Below are 18,088 nucleotides of genomic sequence, written 5' to 3' on the forward strand. Positions count from 1 at the left end.
TTGAGGTACAAGGTAATCACAGCTTATTCCATGATACACATTTTGGAAACAAATTAAAGTGACACTGGAATTTTTCCTTAAGTAAATCACTACTGCATGACTGAATAATTTAGTTTAGTCTCTACATTTGGAATAAAACCTTTAAAGAACTGTTGGGTTTTCTCAGCAATATTTTGGCAAAATATTTCATGAGCAAATAAGAAGCTCTGAAAAAAAATATAATGCTTCCTTTTTGGAATTTTACCGTATTTTCCTCTACGTTTCTTCACGTTACCCTAGCAACACAGAGCACAACATCACTCATCACACAGAGAACAACAGTATGAAACACAGACTGAACCTGACTTCTCTCTACTAGTCAGTTCTCCATTAACTTAGGGTGATCAAATATACCCAAAAGAAGTGAGGCATGCAGGTAGAACCGAACTTTATTATTTCCTATGTTTTCTTGATCTGTCTGCATTTATAAAAACATATTTAGAGCCAGGAAAGAGCTCTTCACTTAATGAAAAGTCAAATATTAATCTATCCAAACTTATCAGAAAAGAATAATGAAAGAGGATGTATTCCCCTAAACAGCTCTCCCTGATGACATGGCATGAAGTAACAATACCATTTAAAACAAAAACAAGATAAAAAAACTGAGTAAAAGTGTAGTATTCTTGCAAAAATGTGCCCTTTTGTTTTAGGGAATGGACAAGATGCAAGACAAATACATATTTTCCCTATCGGCTACAATTCCCACCTCCCATCCTCAGCTCTTGCAACATCCGCAAGTAAAAGAGCTCCTTAAAGATGCAACTATTCTGATTGACGTTCCTTATGGCTTCAGAATTATTTCTATAACATTTGAAATGTCTAAATTCAATTTGTGTAATCAATAATACTGGATAAGTATTAGCTTTCTTAGTTAGCTTCTTTAGGGGAAAAAGAATTTGTCCACTGCAATAGAAAACAGTGCTTTTAAAGCTACTTAGAGCAGCCAAGTCAGAGGGTATTTTTAAACATTTGCTCAAAACATTAATGGTTTTGGGCCAGGGTTTCTGGCCAAGTTTTTAATGTTGGAAAAATGAATGCTCCTTTACTGTAAAGTGAGAGAATGGGTAAAAGTCCAAATACTTGCTTTGCCAGAACGCTAGAAAGCCTGTGTGGGAAGCAAAAAAGGGGGGGCGGGGGAGGAGAAAAGTTAAGCTAGTCTGACCATATACCTCTGAAGTTGAAGAATTTATATCCATTCTGAGCATCCCAACATACTGAAACCAAATGTGCTATTAGTCATTTAGGAGTTTCTGTTGTAAAGTTAGAGGAGCCTGAGAATATAAACTTGAACAAAATTAATGATATGGGAAAACAATCCTAGCCAGGGAACTACAGATGATCTCACACCTCTCTTTCAACAGTACTCATGAAGTATGTAGCAAAACTGATGACTGAGGGGGGAAAAAAGCTTAATACACTAATTAAGACATCACCAAAATGCTCCAACAAGCTATTACAACTAAGTCTGGTTGTAGAGGGAGGGAGTGGAACAAAATTATTCGATTCTGCTCCAAGTAAGGCCATGGCAATATTCCCAACATCTTTAACGAGTGCATGAGTAAATGCTAAATTAGGAATCTTCCTTCTCACAAGAAAGAAGATACTATATGCACCAACTCTTGGAAATTACAGTTAGCCATCTGCAGAATTTCACCAACCATCTAACCAGATGAAGCACTGGAGAAGTAGGCTCCTTAAAACAAACATGGTGGCTGTAAGCTATCCTCCTCAGAAATCAATTAAACTTCAGAGCCAAGATAACACAAAAGTAACCCTCAGGCTCTTGAAGAGCTTATTCTACAAATTTTTCTTCCAACAATCCTTGTGATTTCCACACGAAGACCAGGCACTCTTTTTCACCCATATAAAACCTTGAGACTCTCACCTAGGAATCCACAGTTTCTGAAAACTAAGGATGTTTCAAACCTCCTGTGAATGGTAATAATTATTGCATTTAATCATTGCAAAGATTATCTAACTAATGGTTAAACTGCAAAGTTTATGACATTTATGGCACCAGTTTGCTACAAGTCTCACCTTCCCATGGGACACTATGCATGTTGCATAAGCGACTGCTACGTCCAGACCTGCTACCCTGGAATTATCTGTGGAAGCAGCCCTTTTGATCTCAAGCTTTTGGCCCTGTTTGATTAAGAAATCCCAACAGCAACAGTGCACTCACTATATTCATTGTTTTAGAATTCAGTGAAAAGCCGAGACTTTATCATCCCCCAATTAAGACTGATCATCTAGACAGGATGAAAAATTAAAAGACAATTCAATAAAACTAATCAGGTGTTTCTCCTCTTTACACTTAATTCTACCTGAAACAAATTACAACTGGGGAAGAATCACACAGCAAGTAATCTCAGAGATCTCATCATCAATGTGCACCTTGTAACAGTAAGACTTAGAATAATTTCCAAGGCTTCCCCTCCTCAGGCTAACAGAGCTACAAGTAGAAATTAACTCAGTGCAGTGGAGGAATATCTAGTAGCATCCTCTAATGAGGAAAGCACACATCAGTCTCTGCTGATGGCTCAGGAATAGGTTGTCAAACTGCAGCAAAACTCATCTGTCCCTTGACAGGAAGGTAACCACTAGAAAGCAGTTACAGGAGAAAAGAACGGGATGAATATACCTTCACCCTCTGACCCACAGACAGCACACACGGATGATAAGCTTGAGCATTATCATCAAGTTTGGTTGCCAGATGGCAAACTGTTGACCACTTTATCCACACAACACTGAAAGCGTTTTACAATATACTTCCACTTTCTTGCTGCATAGTGTTAGACAGGTGGAAAAGGCCATGAAAAACCAGCTGGAGTGCTCTTAATGTATTATCCTTTCTACATTTCAGTGTAGATGTAATTAGTGGCCCACTTAACCTGCTAGGGTATATATCTTAAAAATAAATTTAAGAGAAGTCCCTGTCAAAGATGGATTTTTAATCAAGTAAAGGCACAAAGACATACAACAGTCTTTGAAATATATTTATGGCAGAGTAGTATGGCATACAAGTTTTCTAAGATACTAAAAAAATAGCTTATACTGCAGTGTAAGTTAGGCAAGCCTCATCTTTAGTAACAGAAATCAGTACTATCAAAAACAGCTCATGATATAACAAATCAGCCATCTGTTTGGCACTAATTTTTGGAAAGACACTGATTCAAAACCACTGCAATAGTCAGATATTTATTTCTCAAAGGGAAAGAAGATAAATATGAAGTCCACTGCCACTCAGCATCTAAAACTCTTCACTTGGAAAACAGTGCATTGAATACATGTAAAAATATGTACCCCAAAATTTTTTTCAGGTAGGAAAGAATCTGTGGAAGTTTCTGCTAGGGAAAGAAATCCAGAACTGTTGCATGAACTCTAGACAGAATTTCAAGTATGTAATTACTTGAAATATTATGAAAAGTAATACAGTTATTACCTAAGGCCCTGAAGGAAAAACCCTGACACATGATAGGTACACAGGTGAATATATTTGAACTTCTTTTGCACAATGAAGTTATCAACAAAAACCATGCAGTGCTTCAAAAAGGAAAGCCACCAGGAAAAGAATAATAAATTAAAAGCACAGAGGTATTATTCTTTGCAAAGAGAAAAAATTAACTGTTGTCAAATGCACATCCAAATTTATTCTTGTGTTAAGGAATGACATTGAAATTTTAGCATTGATGAATGCTGATAGCACGGAAATCAGACTGGATGTGAAGTAAAGAGGCTGTTTAAAGTACATAAATGCACATTTAAATTAAGTCTGTGATTATTCTAATTTGTAAAATCTTATAGGCACTCATTTTGAGTGTCATACCGATTCCCCTCAAAAATACACTCACTAGCACACTCATGATTCCAAAGCAACTTACAGAAGTAAAAACTGTTTTGAAATTCTACTTCTTTCACAAAGGCTTTTATTTTTGCTAATTTCGGCTTGCATAGGGGATCCTGTGTTTCATGGGTACAACCAAGCTTTACCAAAGTGCTTTTACTAATTGAAGACTGGCCAGGGAGCACCACCAGTGATAAGACAGCTTTAGTCAAACCAAAAAGCAATTCTCTATGAAAAATTAAACATATAATTATCCAATGTATTTACTCTCCTAAATAATTATTAATTGTATTGCAGGTACAAAGATTAGAATGGACTGCATCTTGCTTTATTTAATGAGACAACTTCTTTTCTGCCCTCTCTCTTCTACAAGTCTTAATTTGACCATCTATAGCCAGTTTGTCTTATACTTTTCTCTTTGTTTTTCTATCTTGCCGTGTTGACCATCACTTAAAGAGCCACATGCATTCAAATTCTGGCTATAAATTAACCTCTGCTGTATGCTCTACCACCAAGGAAAGTGCAAGGTAATTTTTTCTAATAATTACTCACTAATTATTTTTTTGTATGTAAGAATCAGGGCATTACACACCTTAATAAGCAAATGCATGAAAACCTGTACAACTACCTCCTGTAATAGCATTAAAGACTAACCTTTTATAACCGTCATTTGCCCCCTACTTCAAAGTGTGCACTCTTTGATACTGAGCCGGTGTTGCTGTTTGTTTTGTGAGTTGCCTGGCAGAGATATCTGAGCAATAGAGAGTGAAAACAGTGTGAAAGCATCTTTACTGGGTATCCCAAATTAGCTGAAGAGTTATCAGAAGGCTATTCCAAACAACAGCAGCAGTGGCACGCAGACCACTGACAACCAAGGAATAAGAAACCAAGAAGATTCTACCTCCTCTCCATTTATAGTAAAAGCAGATTCTAGACATTTTTACAGGTAAAGTAAAAAAAAAAAAAATCTCATTACGCTTTTTCTGAAACTGAAGGAAGTCCTCATAATTTAAAACTCCACTAACAAAAAAGTCACATTACCAAGAGTTGAAGTAACCTGACCTAATAATTAGCTGGAGTACTCTTTCTTGTGGGTGAAGGCAGAAAAAACCCAATAGCTTAGTAGTTTTCTTCCACTGTTTTCACTGGTTCTTACTTCAGCTTTTTGAGGACAGTCTCTCCTATAACTGCAGATGCACAAATAACAGGAACATGTTCCATTAAATGTTGCATGCCAAAATCTACATGCAATTAAACCTAACTAAACAGTTTCTAGGAGCTTGAACATATTTGCTTTCCTGACAAAAATTCTGCAAACAAAAGCTCCTTCTATAAGTAATGTACACGTGCCTTTGGTACATGTCCATCAAAAGGATTCCTTCCCTGGGAGATAAAAGTAGGCTTCTCTCTCTCTCTCTCCTGACTTGATCAGACAGCAATAAGCCATTTTTAAATAATGGAAACCACACAAACATATTCCTGAGCAACAGGTGACAAGAATAAATGTCCAGTGTTCGCTGCTTCCCTACCTCTCCTGAACCATAATTAAGCTAGAATCATAGAGTCGTTTAAGACCTTTAAGATCTTTAAGAATCTGACCATTAATCTAGCACTGCCAATTCCACCACTAAACCCAGGTGCCATATCTACAACTCTTAAATATCTCCAGGGATGGTGACTCCACCATTTCCTTGGACAGCCTGTTCCAATGTTTCACAACCCCTTCACTGAAGAAATTTTTCCTGATATCCAATGTAAACCTCCCCTGGCATAACTTGAGGCCATTTCTTCTTGGCCTGTCACTCGTTACTAGGGAGAAAAGACTGACATCCACCTTGCTATAATCTCCTTTCAGGTAGTTGTAGAGAGCAATAAGGTCCTCCCCAAGCCTCATTTTCTCCAGGCTAAACCACCCCAGCTCCCTTAGCCTCTCTTCATCAGACTGGTGCTCCAGACCCTTCACCAGCTTCACTGCCCTTCTCTGGTCATGCTCTAGCACCTTAATGTCTTTCTTGTTGAGAGAGACTCAAAACTGAACAGAGGATTTGAAGTGTGGCCTCACCAATGCCAAGTACAGGGGGACAATTACTGCCCTAGTCCTGCTGGCCAAACTATTTCTGATACAAACCAGGATGCCACTGGCTTTCTTGGCCACCTGGGCACACTGCTGGCTCTTGTTCAGCCTGCTGTTGACCAGCACCTCAGGCCATTTTCCGCTGAGCAACTTTCCAGCCACTCCTCCCCAAGCACTCCCCAAAGTGCCAAGTGCAGGACCTGGCACTTTACTGTGTTGAATCTCATCCAATTGGCCTCAGCCCATCAATCCAGCCTGTCAAGACTGCTCTGCAGAGCCTTCCTACCCTCCACAGATCAACACTCCTGCCCAGCTTGGTGTCATCTGCAAACTGACCAGGCGTGCAACTTGCCCAGCTTCCCCCCTTCTCTGCCATTTCACTCCACTGCCCCACGGTCTAAACACACTTCGAGAAAACCAAGAAGCCTCAGTCTTTATCATTCCAGTTTTCCTCCTGTTAAATCTCATGCTGTCCATTAAAGGAAGTTTAACAAGCAACTTGTCAGACACTTGACACCGCATAAGCATAAATACCTGCCTTAGTCCTCCTGTGCTGGCAGCCTGGTGCACAGCTGAGAGCAGCTACTGCATGGTACCAAGCAAGCAAAGCTCAGGCACTCAGACTCGTGCTGTTTGGTGCCACCATTCCCTGGATTCAGAGATTTAAAATCTTATCCAGTCAATGAAATAAAATACTGAACAAAAAAAAAGAAGTAATTTACAAGTGATATCACGTCATGATCAGCATCATGATCATGATCACCATACTACATTATCATGATCACCATACTACATTACAGAAATCTCCAGTTATCCAGGTAGAGGTTATTTATCAAACTAGCTCACTGAACATATTCACGAGTTATTCAAATAGTATTAGAGAAAACTGAAATCTAACTAAGGAATTTGTTTACAGCTGAAAGAGGAAAATGCTTCAGAAAGACAAAATGTTGTTTATAAAAAGAAAAGTATCCTTTTGCAAGAGATTCTTTTCCTCTTGAAGGAATGAAAATATCGCAGTGAAATGGCAAATACTAGTAAACCACCAGTGCTAAGTGACTTTTGTATGATTTCTTAACAGCAACCAACATTCAATACCAGAGGCAAGCTCAGATTTCAAAGAATAAAATGTTCTCCATAGAGAGAAGAGAGGGTTTTGCAGGACAAGCACAGCAGAGGAGTATCATTACCAATGCATCTTATTCTGCGCTTATTCAACCCGTGTGGGTGTGCCTTCTACATAACCATCTGATGTGTGATCTTACAGTTACATTTCCAACGCCAAAATCAGTAACAAAAGCCTCTTAAATTAACTGATCCTTTTAGAGCAAAAGTAGGTTTTAAGTAATGATGATGAATATAGTATATGCAAATACATGTACCAACTTATTTCAGCCATTCTTATTCATTATTTTGATGAAGCTTTTAGTAAAACTTTAAATAGTTTAATGAAAAAACATAATATGTTAAATTATTAATAATTCATGATAATATTTTTCCCTGTGATTGCACAACCCAGTCACATATCAAAATAGTCAGATACTTGTCTAGGTTAAGAGACCCACTGTGATTTTATTCATCTTTCCAGATAGTTCTGCATACAATGTTCCACAGTTGCTAAAGCTTAACAATGGTAGATTGCTTAATTGATTTATCAAATAAAAATAATTCCCTCCATAAAATTTATGTCTGATTTTTTTCCTTAGTTTTCCTTCTTGGAGGAGTTTATCATAGATCTACAGAAGTTAAAAACAGCTTGCACTGCATGTAACCTTTTCAAAACCACAGACACAAACATCCACATGGGGCCAGATCAAAAAATTCTCTGTCATCCAGTATCCCACCCTCCCACGTAATCCCAAGAGGTTGCCTAAGGAAGAGTAAAAATAGAGCAGGCAAGACGCTTCTCCCTCATGGACTTTGCAAGATAGATGTGGTTCCCCATTCTAAGTTACTCTTAAAAGATTTCCCTTCTTTGAACTTCTCCAGTACCGCTTGAATGCAAATAAACTTCATCATCCACAGTATCTATTGGCAAGGAAGCCCTACTCCCCCTTCATTTGGTTCATTGATTATTCATATAACATGGGATGTAGTGACTAGTTGAATCACTTGTCCATGCCATCTGCTGGGGGTTTTCTGTTTATTTGTTTGTTTTAAGCTTGCTACTTTGTCCAGCTCTATCCTTCATCCATCATTCTCTTTCAGGCTCAGGACTCTCAGCGTGTTGAACTAAATACACATCAGAAGCTATTCCTACATTTGGTCAGAGAAATGCCATGAGAATGAAGATATTCCAGTTCCATAGGTCTGAATTTGGGGAAGTGAAGTGAGAGAGTGAGAAAAATGAAACTGATCAAAGTCCAAAGCTTCACATGGTATTACAACACCAGAAAATTCCAGATTAACCACAGCAGCATAGCGATGTGCCATTTTTTTCCTATTCCTAATACTTGTTTCTGGATAGGTTTTTGGGGGGATGGGTTTGTTGGTTTTTTGGGGGGGTTGGTTTTTTGTTTGTTGGTTGGTTTTTTGGTTTGTTTGGGGTTTTGTTTGGGGGTTTGGTTTTTTTGTTTGTTTGGTTGTTGGTTTGGGTTTTTTGACTGGCACTGAACACTGAATAGATACCTTTACAAAACTCTTAGAAAACTCCTGACCTCATTATCTCAGGCCTGAGCAGCATCTGGTATTCCAGAACTCATCATTTTGTGTATAAAACTGGAATTGTTCTGATTTTCCTGTTCTCATTTAAGCAACCAAAGTTTTCTTTTATTTTATACATATTCTGAAAAAAAAGTTAACCTGAAAATAACAACTCAAACCTGTTTACTGCAGTATTCAACACTGGTAAATTTGGAGAAATTAGGATTAGGTTTTGGAATTGTACAGTAATTCCCTACTGCACAGATCTGTGTTGAAAATACATCACATCTTCAAGTCAAACCATACATAAATATACTGTGCCTTCTGTTAACTCAGGCATTTTTAGCTAGTGCTTTACCTCCTAGCTTTAGCTAGTACATCCATCACCCCAGAAAATTATCCCAGTTGAGGGCATCTTAACAAACATCAGGTCACAGAGTTAAAAAGAATACATTACCACATCATAAATCTGACAAGCGTATTTCAGTGGTTATTCACAGGGAGCAAGTGGCTGTCTGTAATTTAATAGCCTTTGCAAAAGCAGAAGTATTTTGAACTTAGACTCCCTTTCCCCGCCCCAGTTAAATATTTTATCATATACTGCATTGGAATCCACGTCAGTTGATGCATATCTGTACAAACTGGGTTCAAAGGTGTGTACATGTTTACACTTACAGGACATTTTTTCTAGAAGGTAAAGGAAAGAAGAAATATCATCTGCATTAGTCAACCTTCTTACTCCAGTTTCAGCATTCAGCTACAGCAGTTTTTAAAATTTTTCTATCTGAGTCAGTCTCTGATACTGTGCTCCCTCCCCGAGCAGACAGGAACGCAGGCAGGGGATACATACGTCAGAGGGCAGGGCTGTTGGGAGGACTGGCTCTGCAGGAACTTCATATGACATTCAGCAAGGACAAAGACCAAGTCCTGCTCCTGGGATGAACCTAACTCTTGCGACTGCAGAGTGGGGCAGGGACTCGGGCCTAGAGGTCCTGCTGGGCCGAATGCCAGCCAGCAGCAAACACTGGCAACACTGGTTAACAGCACCCAGGGCTGTACGAAATGGTACGTGGCCATACAAAATGGAGTGTGGCCAGAAGGCTGACAGATCTAATCATTCTCCCTTTCCTCAGCACTTATTATACCACGTCTATAATGGTGCTGTTCCCAGTTTGGCGTCCTGCAGTACAGGAAAGACACTGATAAAGCAGAGCAAGTTGAGTGAAGATCAACATAATGGTCAGGGCAGGAGATCCTGAGCTTGATCCTCCAGCTTGTTCAGTCTGGAGAACAGTCCTCCAGTCGGGTTTTCTTTTGTTGTTGGTGGTGTGTGTTTTTTTCCCCCTTTTGTTTCTTAAAGACAAAAGATCTCTATAATTTAAAAGAAACATGAAGAGATCATGCCTTTGTGTGGTTAAGCTTGGTTGCTATCTAGCACTCTTCATTTCCACCTCTCCGCCCCTTCTTATCATCTAACCATGTGGTGAGACATTATTTCATTTAGCTGGTTTCAGTGACAACATGAAAACAACCCTGCAATCCTCTGGAAATGCGCTTTATAAGAATACTTGAATTTGTTATTGCATTACCAATTGCTTTTTGTAGTATTCATAGTATAAAATCTGTTAATGGCACTTTTACTATAAGTAGTAATTAATTAAGTAGTAAGAATACTTTCAACTGAAACCTCTGAAAGTTCATGAATAAAAATGGCCAAAAGTAGGGTTATGTATGAAGTAGGATTGAGAAGTGTTAATACGCTGTTCAGCTTTACTTTCTCTATTTACAGAGTATGGTTAATTGGTAAACTTCTGTATCCATGGAAAACTTCAAGAAGTCAGCTTCCCCCACTATTTAAATATAGAAGCTCTTCCTGTTGAGTTGTCTGTAGAAAAACGAACTGCCCTTCAGCAATTTAGCAGGAAAATACAATTAAAAATAATAAAATAGTAAATTTGCATACATGTTTCTGTTTAATTGATATCAACTAACACAAGTTTATTCTTATAAGTCCTTCAGCTTCCAACATCAGACACAAGAACTTTTCTGTATGGAAGAAAAAAAGAATTACCACCAAAAAATGCGTGGTTTTTATTTACCTTCTTTGGTAGCTCACTGCTACTCATCCAAAATCCTTTCCTCTCTCTCCTGCATTGTTTTATAAACTACATTTTGTCCTGGTATGTTAGGAGATTAAAAGCAATACAGGTGCCTAAGGTTTAGATGGATTCCCATGGGAATCCTAAAAGGTTAGAGAAACTTCTCTTAACACAAATGGTGAAAAATTATTGTAAAGGCTTTTAGTAATAATGTACCCCCTACCCCAAAAAAAAGTTATCCCAGAGATACTTTTAAAATGTAATAGGATCAAAAATGAGGACTTTGAACAAACCAACACCATTCAGCAGAAAGCTACAGTAATCTAGTAACAGTATATGAATTCCAATATAAGGCTATGAATCTATGCCATTAGAGATACCTGAATTGCTTTCAATACAACTAACACACAATAAATGTATTTTTTTTCCAAATCTGTTCAGACTCCTCCTGTATACTTCTAGGTACAGGTACAGAACTCCAGAGATTTTCACTCTTACAGCAGAATCATATTCACAAAATAGATAAATGGTAAAATCAAACACTATCAAAAGTATAATCTCATAAACGAAGTATAAATTATTAACTGTTAAATTACTCAGCAGCAAAAATTATCAATCTCAAACATTTTTCATAATGGTCAGAAAATTCACAGATAAAACAGAAAGGTTAAATAGCACCACACCCAACACTTTATAGACTCTACACTGAAGAGGTGGACATAAATTTCTAGCAGGTATAGTCCAAAGTCTGGAACATATTTTATTGCCTACAACGGTTTTACTGGAGTGATTTACAGCTTATGTAGATTAATAACATGAGCATGAACATTTTACACTTAAGCACAACAGTTTCACTAGACTGATAAAATACACTCTTTTCATTTTCTTTATCTCTGCATACTGTTCTAAGTATTAATAAATGTTAAACTTGTGAAATGAATGATCTTGAAATTAGTTATATCATAAACAAAATAAATATAGAAATTTCAATGTTTAGAATATGGCTATCCCCAGGAAGTTAATATATTTCTATGACAATGCCCATAGCAAAAAGAGAATTTACACACAAAGTTGTAGGAACATTTCTAGAGTCATTCTGAAATGAGGGTACTGCACTTTTCCATTTCAAGGGAACTGTCACTAGGAAACTCAGTTACCACAATAAAGGCCTATTACAACCACATGTGTAAAAAATGTTATTTCCCCGAATATAAATGGGGAAACAGCAACAGTCATTGTTCTAAATAAGTTTTGGTTAAATGGTTTGCATTTCAACTTTCAAGACCCACAAAAAGCTCTCTTTTACTCCTTTCATCTCAATTTGAATTGAAAGATAGTTTCTAAAATGCCCAAGCCTTTGTGATGATTGACTCTTCAGTCACATAGGTATAAGTTGGAGAATTTACACAGGTACAATTTTTGGGCTAACTGTTATTTTACTCCTTGCACTGAAGCACTTGGCTTTCATCCAGCTTTCCATCCAACACACAACTTTCTATTCTACACTAAATAAAAAGGCAGGAAAGGGTGGTTCTAGGTTGTGTGTTTAGTGTTTTGGTTGTTTTTTTTATTTTGAAGCCAAATTAGAACTAAGTTTTTCAGCTCGTTAAAATGTATGTTTCTTGGAAAAATCAGCACAGCAAATTCAGATTCAGCTCCATTATGCACTCTTATTATAAGCGTTAAATTCTTGAGAAAAAAATATTTCAAGATGGTATAGTAATTCTAGAAACATATTAGATATGGAAGAAGACCTAAGTATGAATTCAGTAGTATCAAAAGCAAACACCAGCTCTGAGCTACCCACAAACTGACTTGTATTCTCTCTCCCTTCATTGCTGGGGGATTTTTTTGTTGTGTTTGTTGTTGTTGTTGTTGTTGTTGTTGCTATTGTTCTTGGAGTGGGTTTTTTTGTTTGTTTTTCAGTATGCATTTTCAAGGTATTTGATGCTGTTTCTTTTGAGCAATTTATGGTAGCTCTTCCTGAAGGAAAAAATAGGATATGAGTCCCAAAACAGTGTCTCATCATCACATCTCAAGCTTTCAGGTAGCTCACCAGCCAGACAGTTTAAAAAGTTGAGTGATACTGGTAAAGCAACTCTAAAACCTCTCCAAAACACAAATTTCTAAGGCCACTGATGACAGTTCTCCACTCAAAAAGACCATATTTCAGGGATTTCTATGCAGATTGCTTTCTTCAGTGGTCTACCTGACATTGCTAACGTTCATTTCATAGAACAGAAATTTCACTTTGCCTTTGTTGACCCTGCAAAAGAAAGTACCCTGAGCAGGAAACACAAGTGGAATTAGGAAACACAGCACATTCCCCAGGACTAGACAGGAAGAAAATTCAAGTCACAAGAAACATCAACTTCTGTTTAAAAAAAAAATTTCTAATTAAAACTAGTATCTACTATAGAGTGAAATAGTGCTCTTGGGTGTTACCTACCACAAGAACAGGAATTTGCTAAGGGACTGAGCTTAGCACTGGAAGGAGTTACACCTGCATTCAACTCCTCTCTGCTACTACTTCACTCTTACTTTTAGGAATCCTATTAGACCCGCACATTTAGTGGTTGGCCCAAAAGGACAAGAGAAGCAATTTCATCACTGAAAGAAGGCATGGCGGTATTGTAATTCAAATTATAGGATAAAGAAGATAGGTGCTAGAGGATGCTTTGTGTTTGGCTTAACTCACTGCTAGAAGGTTTCCCTCCTGACAACCCCTAAAAAGGAGAGAGTTGCTTAGTAAGGGACAAGAGTTGGGATGTACAAGGTAGTGAGATTCTGTATGTATGCTTAAAATAGTTAATGTTGCTATACTAGTTAACCCTTATATAATCAGAAGAACACTCGATGAAGCGTATCCTGCTCCAAATGGATCAAGGGATGCAGAATATGTGCTTACAGCCACACCACACAGCAACAATTTCATTTTTTTCAGGCCTTACTTTGAAAGTATCATTCTCTGAACAACTTCTTTTGGTGGTATTTCAAATTCAGAAAGTATTCTCTCTCAACTGAAATAGAGAGCGTGTCTCAAAAACTCAGTTGAAATGCAGGAACACAAGGATGAACACGACATATAACAGTTGTCACTTCTCTCCAGTTGGCTTTAGTTATATAAAGGTTTATGCTACAGAAAGCACAGCATTCAAATTTTTCCAGGATTGCTTTTTGCTTTAGGAAATTAGGAAAAAAAACTGTGCTAAAGAAACATTAAATGAATAAGTTAAAAAGTACCCAAAATTTTGAAATGCCAGCGCCAAAGTCAGAGCTCTGTTATATCATCTCATGTAGGCACTTAATCCCACTTCAGTGAGACTTCTCCAACAGGATTTTCTGTTTACTTTATATGATTTACACTTTATTTAGTGTGCAAGACTGATAATGAATATCTGAAAAAGTAGAGAGCAGCAAAAAGATGAAGGTCGTATAAAAATACTAAGTTCTGCAAGGTGATGAGATACTTCCAGCTATCTTTGGGAACAATCACAGAATGGTTTGGGTTGGAAGGGACCTTAAAGATCATCTAGTTCCAACCCCTCTGCCACGGGCAGGTACACCTTCCACTAGACCAGGTTGCTCAAAGCCCCATTCAATCTGGCCTTAAACACCTCCAGGGATGGAGCATCCACAGCTTCTCTGAGAATCCTGTTCCAGTATCTCACCACCCTCACAGGAAAAATTTCTTCCCAATATCTAAATGTAAACCTACCCTCTTTCAGTTTAAAGCCATTACTTCTTGTCCTGTCCTATTGTAGCCTTGTGAAAAATCCCTCTCCATCTTTCTTGTAGGCCCCTTTTAGGTACTTGGAAGGCTGCTGTAAGGTCTCCCTGGGGCCTTCTCCTCTCCGGGATGAACAACCCTAACTCTCTCAACCTGTCTTCATATGAGAAGTGCTCCAGCCCTCTGATCATCTTCTATGGACTCGCTCCAGCAGGTTCACATCCTTCTTATGTTGGGGGCCTCAGAGCTGGACACAGCACTCCAGGTGGGGTCTCAGTTTTTGAGTTTCATTCAAGGCATACTCTAAATATAACCCTGTAGCAATAATATCAATGGAAGTCAAGTATTTTAATTTGCTCTTTTATTGAAGAATTAAATTAGTATGGTAAAACTTCAACGTTAGAACTCAGAGGCTGTGTACCTTTAAAAAAAGTTTGCTATTTAGGATTTTGCAGTGAATTGTTTCTTGGGGGGGAGTTGGGTGTTTGTTTTGTTTTTTGGGATTTCTTTTTTTTCTTAGTTTAATATTCTAATCTGTTAACCCACCATTGTTTGGATTTATTATTAGATTTTAATGAGATTCTTTAACTAGATACCTCATTTTACAGAATTATATTTTTTTTCCAGGTAGAATAATTAATTTGCTTGAAAGAAAAGACAAATTTGAGTTTACACTCTCAGTCTGATTGTTCCGCCTGCCTCCTTTAAAACTGATAACTGGGATAACAAACTCCATCAGAATTAAGTTTGGTGTCTGTCTATGAGAACTCTCACTTTTAACTCCATGGTATGATTTTACTAATAACCCTTGCACAGCTGGGAACAACTGGGTGTGTCACCCTTAAAGAACTGGGTAAGGAAGTGCTTAACATTTTTAAATAGTAACCATGCTGACAACTGAGAGTCACTAAGCTCATATTACATTCTTACTTTGACAGAACTAAAAAAGAATCAAATTAAGTATTAACACAATCTTGCATTAGTACAAATAAAAATAAACTCACAAAGTTCTGGGTTTTAAACTAACATCTGCTCCAATTAGAAATAATAAAATCCTAGAGTAATAAAAAAATAAAAATCAAATATACTGAAAGAACTGAAGATGGACACATATGCATCTACACAAATAACTAGACACTGAACAAGATGATATGCATATGACTGCTGGACATGGTATGTGAGGAATAAGTCCATCTGGATGATTTTTCTTGAAACACATGACATATCACTGTAGTATACCATTGAGCAATGACTTCTGCAGATTTACAGAAAGACTGAACTATAAATCTCAGACATTAATCCCCACTCCCATTTTCACTGGCAGAAAAAATCCTTCCATGCCAGTATACTTTTTCCACATCACCCAACAACTAATCTTGCTGAGCTGGCAAAGCATAAAGTTTGTAAGGCTTGGAGCAGCAACCAGTAATTTTAGACAGCCCTCTTCACAAAAACTTCTAAACAATAAAATTTTAAGGAGTTTTTCCTTTGCAAAAAAGATAATCACATAATCACTTGGAACTGAGAGTCTGGGTATATAAGAGGATTCTTGCTTCTCCTATCCCAGATTACTTCTAGTAATTATAGAGGAGGGTTTTTCATCATAGCTATGCATCATCTCAATTGCAATAGAAAACAAAATGCAACTGAAAGTTGTAGCCTCCTTACCAGATAGACAGATTATTTTCTTAGAACAGATTCTGTTCACGAGGAACAGTGGGTCTTTACCCTAACTCAGATGTCACAAGAACACTGCATCACATACAAATAAAGAGTCTGGTATCTCTGAGTGGCTTCGTGATGTTGTTTAGATGGGAGTGCTATCAAGCAAAGGTACAGAGAAAGGCAGCAAGCACATTCAGAAATAAAGTACAAGGACAAAATAACTTTTCCTGCTGGAAAGGGAACATGTCCAGGTGGGACAGGATGGCAGTCTGAGATGCCAACAGCCTGAGGGTGTATGACTTCCCACAAGGTAAAATGAGGAGATACCATACTTAACTGCCAGGCAGCAGAGACAGGAAAAGCAGATGGAACACCTCTTCACAGAGCTCATCCCCCTCAAAAGGTGGGTGTTCCTCCTGGGGACCTTCCCACCACCAGAGGTGCCAGATCAACTAAAAAAGTCTACAGAAGGCAAAGTGCAACATGCACAGAGATGCAACCTCCCAGCCAGTGTGAGAGACTGTTTTTCCTCTGACATAAGATGCCAACTCTCATGTCGTCCTTAGAAACAGAAGTGGACCCACCCTTTTAATGGCAACCTCCTCTTATCTATTTTCCACATCTAAAGCAAATCAGGCACCTTGTCATGCCTGACAGTACGTACATGTATCCTACCAGTGCTCTGTTCTCTGCCATACCATTCTGTGAAGCTGACTTTTTTAAGCAGCAGTTTATTTAACCTATTTTGGGTAGATAAAAAGCATATGCTAATGGTGGCATAAGAGCAGAACACAGCAGTCCTGCTGAGGTGTCAAAATACACACTGCTTCAAGCACACATTAATGTTATCCCATACAACATATTGCAGCTGGTTTAAGATGTGGGCAGTCAGCCTCAGGTAATGGCAGCAAAATGAATTTGCTTAGGAATGTCAAAAAGCCAGAAGTTACATGCAATATTTTATAAAAGCAGATAAAAAGTTTTCCTTCTTTGTGAGAAGAAATTATTTATTTCTAATTGTGAAACTAGAGTTAACAGAGGAAAACACAAAAGCAAGACATGAAATAGTACCCCTTTTCTGAGCCCTAGCATCCTTCAAGTTTTGAAGACATTTGTAATTCAGCTTGAATGTATGAAATTATTTATTTCTATTAAATAATAAAAGGACACATCAGATAAAATTCCTGATCAGAGAGCATTTCTCTCTTGATACACATATAACTCTCTCTGAAAATCCTCTGAAGACTAACTTGTCCTCTGGGTAACCAAATTATTTCTATAATTAACTTTCCACTGGACAAAGTTATCCTCATGTAACTTATTTCCTTCACTTCTTGGAATAAAATTTCCCTCCCGTCCCTCTTCAATCTCCTAAACATATCAAAAAGTGCTAGAACAGTTAGGGTACCATTTTACAGCTTGCTCAGATACAGGAGGTTTAAATTACTCTATAAGCATTTTAAACACACTGTGGGACTGTCATATGATACATAATGTGTGGAGAATCAAACTTACACTGAAACAAATTAAAAGAGCATAGTTATATGGCTGGCAGCTCTTTCAACGCTAACCCAGACCCCCCGCATTGCTGTCCATAAGAAGTACTCAATAGTTAAATCTGCTTTTTTGAAAAACACTAATTAGACCACTGCTGAATAGATATGATGTAAAACCCCTTTAGCCTCGTGACTTCAAATTCCAGCCTTACTCTCTGCTCACAGAGCTGGGAAGGGAACTGGCGGTGCTGAAAGGACCCAAAAAACCCTCGGTTACAGATGCACTAGATGAATTTCATGGCTGACCTCACTTGGGTGCCACGGTTTAATGTAAGGACGAGTTGGACAACATAACTTGCACAACAGTTTGCTAGCTCGACCTCCCCAAAGTTTCAGTTTGTCGCTATTGACACTGTTGGAAGACCAACTCCTGACCACCTCCAACTCTTCCCAGCTCTACCCTCAGAGCAAACCTCCACCAAAATAACTTCAGCAAGG

At 37.9% G+C, this 18,088-nt stretch overlaps 1 protein-coding gene across 13 annotated transcripts in view; it reads right to left on the bottom strand.

Moving 5' to 3' along the window:
• LMO7 (LIM domain 7) overlaps positions 1 to 18,088 on the bottom strand; it is a 131,458-nt gene that overhangs the window by 54,040 nt on the left and 59,330 nt on the right. The window lies entirely within an intron of this gene.

This window comes from Corapipo altera, unplaced genomic scaffold (genome assembly GCF_003945725.1).
Source record: "Corapipo altera isolate COAL_440 unplaced genomic scaffold, ASM394572v1 0, whole genome shotgun sequence".
NCBI classification, from domain to species: Eukaryota; Metazoa; Chordata; class Aves; order Passeriformes; family Pipridae; genus Corapipo; species Corapipo altera.